At 36.2% G+C, this 6,960-nt stretch overlaps 1 pseudogene; it reads left to right on the plus strand.

Moving 5' to 3' along the window:
- Positions 1-322: 322 nt before the first annotated feature.
- On the plus strand, positions 323-911 carry LOC102508687 (annotated as a pseudogene).
- The last annotated feature ends 6,049 nt before the right edge of the window (positions 912-6,960 follow it).

The following is a 6,960-nucleotide window of genomic DNA, read 5'->3' on the forward strand; positions in this document are numbered from 1 at the left end:
TTATTTCTGAAATTCTAAGTGAAACTAGAACTTACCAATACTTGAAAGAACAAATGTAATGCAGAATCACAAATTTTAATTTTTTCCCAATATTTTATAGCTACCTTACCAAACTTTAATTCAATATAATTTTTAAAATCCCTCTTTTTTGCAGTGTCTTTTCAATATTCTAAAGCTATTTCCCATGGAAAATCTCTTTCTTGTCACATTTCATCAGTTTAAATATTTAATTAAGTTATCTAACTACAATAACAAGTACATCTGGAATAAACAGTTTAAGAAACTTGCACAACTGACTCTTGCACTCTTCTCTGCATCTACTGTGAGAATGAAGACCATTCTCAGCAATGAGGCTGTCGACATTGCAGAAAATGTCTACATCACCTTGAAGGGATGCACAGTTATTATGAAGGGCCCCAGAGGCACCATGCGGAGGGACTTCAATCACATCAACGTAGAACTCAGTTTCCTTGGAAAGAAAAAGAAGAGGCTCTGGGTTGACAAATAGTGGGGAAATAGAAAAGAACTGGCTACTGTTCGCACTATCAGTAGTCATGTACAGAACATGATCAAGGGTGTTACACTGGGCTTCCGTTACAAGATGAGGTCTGTGTATGCTCACTTCCTCATCAATGTCATTATTCAGGAGAATGTTTCTCTTGTTGAAATCCAGAATTTCTTGGGTGAAAAATACATCCGCAGGGTTCGGATAAGGCCAAGTGCTGCTTGTTCAGTATCTCAAGCCCAGAAAGATGGGTTAATTCTTGAAGGAGATGACATTGAACTGGTATCAAATTCAGCTGCTTTGATTCAGCAAGCCATGACAGTTGAAAACAAGAATATCAGAAAAATTTTGGATGGTATCTATGTTTCTGTAAAAGGAACAAACAGTTCAGCAGGCTGATGAATAAAATCTAAGTTGCCCGGCTACAGAAACAGCAAGATGCCAGATGACTCCTCAGATCCATTTGTGATATTTTAAGGATGCAATAAAAGCTCTATTGATTTGGGAAAACAAAACAAACAAACAAGCAAAACAAAACAAAAACAACTGACTCTTGCTAGCATACAACTCAACTAGTGGGAACGGCATGTGTGAGTACACCAGAGAGTAGCCTGTTCCCCACGAATGCTTAACATGCCATGAGCAATGGTCAGCCTGTTTACAGAGGTAATAGAGTGGCAGCTGAACCACGAAGTAAATGGAAATCAGTTAAGTGGTTAAGACATTTTGAATGTATTACACAAGGCATCAGGTCACTGTGCAAAAATGACTATTTTCAGTTAAGACTACTAACATAAAGTCATTACTTTCTGAGAAGCAGAATGCCCTTCTGCTCCCACAGCATGTGGAAGAAGCTTCACTGAGAGATGGGTAAGAAAAGGAAAATCCACAGGACAAAGACATTCAGGTTTGTGAGGGAGGCAGGGAGTCACAGCAGTGAACAGCTATTGATGTTCCCATTAATCTTCCAACACGATTGATTTAGAATATATTGGAAACAAGAAATTAATCGTCTGTAGGAATCAATTATTAAATACCCTTCTTGCTTTAAAGGGATTTTGCACAATCGTGGTATTAAAGAAAGGAAATAAGCAGCAACATATGAAAAGAACTGTGCAGCATGACCCAGTGGAAATTATCCCAGGTATGCAAGGTTGGCTTAAAATCTGAAAGTCGATCAATGTAATATACCATTTTAATTAAAAAAGGACAAAACTGTATGTTCTTCTCAATAGACATGAGCAGCCTTTGACAAAGTCCAATTCCTATTCCTGATAGAAAGTCTTAACAAATGAGAAGGAAGCAGAAACAATCTTCCTCAACCTGATAAAAGGCATCTGCAAAAAACCCTATAGCTGTCATTCAGCTTACCTGTAGAAAATAAATGCTCTTGCCTAAGCCTGGAAACAAGGCAAAAATATATAATATAACTCAATGTTCAATGTGTAATATAACTCAGTGTTCAATGTTGTACTGGATTCATTCCTGATAATATAAGATTCCCAACACCTTATATATTTAACTGTATGAAATTGCTGAGAGTGTACCATTCATTACCTCAAAAATGGCAATTTCATGTAGTTCAATCTAATATAAGGTTTTTTTTTAAGTTTCTGAAAAAGTCAGATGGAATAGTGATTCCATAGTCAATGAGATCTTCAGAAACTTTAAAAAAAATAAAGTTATATTAGATTGAACCAGCTTCGTATGCAATGACTGCGAATGTTTCCATCTGTTCAAACCTATTACCCCTACTATTGCTGCTGATATAACCTGCTCTTCTTCACAGCCTGGCCGTTTTCTCTTTTCAGATTTTTTTTTATCAATATTTCTGAAGACATCTGCTCTGCCTCTTTTCACCCTTTTCAACAGATGTGAGATTTCTAACCAGAGACAATAGATTACAGCATTAAGAATCTTCATTTTCAATGACATATTATTTGATCACCATCGTTTCTTGAAAACGTTAGACTTGACTTTATAAGCAGAAAGCTATACATTTATTTCTTAGTTCTGTATCTGTTTTTGTGAAATCCTAGATGCACAATAAGTAAACAAACTTCCATTTTCTTATGCTTCTCCAGAGATGCACAAAGAAATATTTCCCTGTGTTCTATTATTGATAAATTGTTCATAACCTCTTCCTAAACAAACAAAAAGAAGGTAAGTTTTTCTCTCAAATACTCTCACATTTTTGAAACATGCTTTTCAAACTTTTCATTTCTCATTCCCATGACACTTTCGAAAACATCTAAGTATATACAAACCTAAAAACCCACTTTAAAAATGTGCCAGTTTTTCCCTAGTTCCATATTATCTATTTGTTCACACTGAAATTACACAATAGATAGGAAGATGCAATATCACTGTCCAACCATGATGGACACTACTACAAGCACCATTACTCTTCCTAGCTCAAGTAGTAGATGCTTTAAAAAGAGGATCTAGGTTTAGGTCCCTTCTTTGAGGACTCTCTCTAAGTTCACTCCCTTTTTACCCTGTGGAACAGCTGGCTTCACCTTGAAGATTTGTTTCTAGTCTACCTTTCCCTTCCCTGTCATCCTCCCAAGATTTGAGGTTTTCTCTAGACATGTGCTGTCCAAGAGGATATCCACCATCCACAGGTGGCTGCTGAATACTTCTAACGTGGCTAGCCCACATTGATGTGCTGTAACTATACTCATACAATTCCAAATATGTAATACAAAAAAAGAATTTAAAATGTCTCATAGCTTTCATATTGGTAACTCATTGATTGTTGATATTTGAGGTAGCTTGGGTTAAATAAAATATATTCTTAAAATTAATTTCACATGTTTCCTTTTTACTTTTTGAATGTGGCTACTGGAAAGTCCAAATTTATGTACTTACTTTTATATTATATATTTTATTATATTTCTACTGGACAGCTCTGCTCTTTGCTGTCTCTCGGTACCCAAGCCTCCTTCTTCCCTTGCTCCCCACTTGTAGAAAGCTCCTCATATGCCCCTGTTGCGTCCCTGGCCCCAGCATCCCAGCCTCAGCCAATCCTGCTGCACTCATCCAGAAAGGAATCTTGACAATTTAGTAAAAATATCAATTGACAATTCCAAAGAAAACTTACAGAATTTTGCAAAATGATTCTGGAGTTCCTCTGAAAGGCAGGAATAGCTAAGACAACTTTCAAAAAAGAGCAGTAAAAGAACCTTCCCAGAAACTCATAAGTTTTGAGAGCCTTAAAAATTATAACAAATGGAAATGATTTACTGTTATGTCTTCTGCACAGTAAGCAAGCACTCAACATACATTAGCAATCAGTATTATTATTGCTTCTTACCAAAACATACAAAAATATAACAATTAAAATCTTACAGAACTTGAGAAGGATTATTCACAGATGATTGATATATAGACCTATAAACAACTTTTACATAAATAGCATATTTATTATACTGTATGGTTAGATCTTATTATAGATCAGCAAGTGAAAGAATGAATTATTCAATAAATAGTCTTCAGACAACTAACTAAATATCTTGGAGAAAATTAATTCCAGATTGATGACTGGGTGAAAGTCTTTCTTTTAAGAAAGGAAAAATAATAGGTGAACATTTATCTGATCTCTAGCATAGGAGCATTATTCTAAACTTAACAGTAATGAAAAAGTTATAGAGGAAAAGAGAGATATATTTGATAGCATTAGCATGTAAAACTTTTTTTTATAAAAAAGTGACCAAATGCCAAAGCAAATGATAAATCATGGGGAAAAAAAGATCAGTGTGAATATTACAAAAGGTTAATATTTTATTTTTAAGAAACCATTCATATACATCTATAGGAAATGTTTTGGGAACTATATAGAAATGGAACTAAATAGAAAAGTGGAAAAGGATGAATGTGGGAAAATTCTGAACTCCACCAACACAAATTATCAAAATATTTTAAAGTGTTGATACACAATGCTAGCAATGGTGCAATGCTAGAAATGGCATGTTTGCACAGTGTCCATGGGATTCCAAGGACTACAACCTTTTTTAAAAAAATTGGGCAACATATATCAAGACCTTTATATCCCTTAATTTTAGTATTATTATATAAGGAAATTATCTAAATTTCCTTCACAGGGGAAAGGTTAAATAAAGTTTGATATAGCTATATAATGGAATATGACACAGCCATTAAAAGTAAGTTATGAAGTGAAGACCTAAACAAGCAATTCTCCAGTGAAGATATATAAATAGCCAATAGGCACATGAAAAAATATTCAGCATCACTAATTGTCAGAGAAATGCAAATCAACACTATAATGAGGTATCACCTCACACCAATCAGAATGGCCATCATTAAAACATCTACAAATGATAAATGCTGGAAAGGGTACGGAGAAAAGGGAACCCTCCTACTGGTATGAGTATAGATTGATGCAGCCACTATGGAGGACAGTATGGGGGTCCCTTAAAAAACTAAAAATAGACTTACTATGTGATCCAGCAATCCCACTCCTGGGCATATCTGGAGAAAAATGTAATTCAAAAAACACATGCACCCCAATGTTCATAGCAGCACTATTTGTGCTTAATGAAGGAAAGAAACCAGTTCTCTAGACAAGTCTGAATGGTTTCAGGTGTCAAATCTTAATACAAACTGTTCATCTGGTATGTACATGCTGAAATAGAGTATCTTCCTAGGATGGTTCCTACAGGACTGTTACTATTGTAATTATTTGATTTTTCCTTGGTGAAGAATCAGCTTTGTGGCTTTCACTTTATTTAAGTCACCATCCCTTCGTAAACTGATGGGACTCAGGAACAAAACAGCAAGGCAGACAGTGTCTGATTTTTCTCTTCCCTGTATCTTCATGTAGTATGTGTTCATGAAATATTTACTGTATAAATAAATGAAACTCAATTCAGGTCTTCTCAAACACTGAGAATTTTCAGGATTTATTTTTTTGTACTGTACTGGCAGTATTAAGATAAGTGAAACATAGTACCTGCGCTTTGTTTTAACTTATTATCAGGCACAAATACTGATTGGAATGCTAATCTGGTAAATGTGGTAATAGGCTGTCGTGAGGGCATAGTTTGGAACCCTGGCCCTCAGTATAAAAAGATCAGAAAAGATTCCTGGAGTAGTTGAAGCATTATTTGAGCTTTAAAAAATGGGTCAGAGTTAGAAAAGTGATAAGGAAGATGGTGGCAGCATTGTAGGTGTATGTCCATGCCAGGTGTTAATTTCTTTCATCATTATAGGGACAAAGATTTAATGTAAATCGACTTGGAAGATGGTGCAGGTTTCACCTGCCAGTGCCTAGAGACCATGTCATTCACCCCTCATTTCTCTCCACCCACTCCTATCCCACCACAACAGTCACTGGCAGTTTTAAGTAACTGTAAAGAAATTGCTGAAGTTGATGAGATTTAGTATGAAAGTTAGACTCACACAAAACAAGCAAGGTCACTGGCCTGGAAAAGGCCTTTCTTCTGTGTTTACTCTTCCTCCACCTCTCCTATAGAAGAACGGGTTCCTTTGGATCAAAGAATCAAAGAATCCTGGAGCAACTGAGAAGAGAGTTCCTTTTGTTTTTGTTCAAAACAGTTCCGGTAAACCAGCCCCAGGCTGCAAATTTCCAAGTCATAAATAATTGCTGCGGTGTGCAGTGAAATGCTATGCCTGGGGCAGTCACTGATGTCAGAGCAAGGGGAAGACCCAGACCGACTGACGTCTGCAGAAGTGTGATGATAAACTCGTCTACGGAGCCAAAAAGTTTGTTGTGGATACCTCACTGAAAGAAGAGGATTAGCCTAGGGAAAAGGGCAAGGGCTTTGGGGTCAGACACAAGTGGGTTGAATCCTGCCTCTCCTTCAAATAATTATGTGGTCTTGAACACTCAACCTCCTTCCATTTCAGAATCCACATCTACAAAATGGGAATAAGAAAATCTTCCTTGAAAGGTTGTTCTGAAATTTAATAAAAATGTATGTTAATCCTCCAATAGTACCTAGCACAGAGTAGTTGCTAATCAAGGTGACTGTTTCTGTTACTGTATCAACATCCTAACTCTAGCTGCTCAATACCTGTAGCTTTCAAAAGGAAGCTGGCAGCCCCAGAATCTTCCCTGATCATCTTTACATACTTAGGTTCACTGTCCCAGACCAGATCCAGGTCCCCTTGCTAACTGTAAATTAATAAAACATCCAGCTAGATCTTATAGGATATTTTCTCACATTCATGCATAATCCATCCTCTGCTCTTAAACCCTGACATTCACAACATTTACCCTGCTTCTTTGATTAGATGTGACATTGGTCTTTCCTTGGGAAAGACTCTTCTCCCTGACCAAACTGGTCATATTATTGCTCAAAGCCTTAGCCATCAGATCTATTTATAGGATTGACAGAAATTCAGTTTATTACAACAAAAATTATAAAGTAACAGTAGTAATTAAACATAATAGATAGAGGCAGTTGCAATCA

The sequence above is a fragment of the Camelus ferus genome, chromosome 14 (assembly GCF_009834535.1).
Source record: "Camelus ferus isolate YT-003-E chromosome 14, BCGSAC_Cfer_1.0, whole genome shotgun sequence".
In the NCBI taxonomy this organism is placed as follows: Eukaryota; Metazoa; Chordata; class Mammalia; order Artiodactyla; family Camelidae; genus Camelus; species Camelus ferus.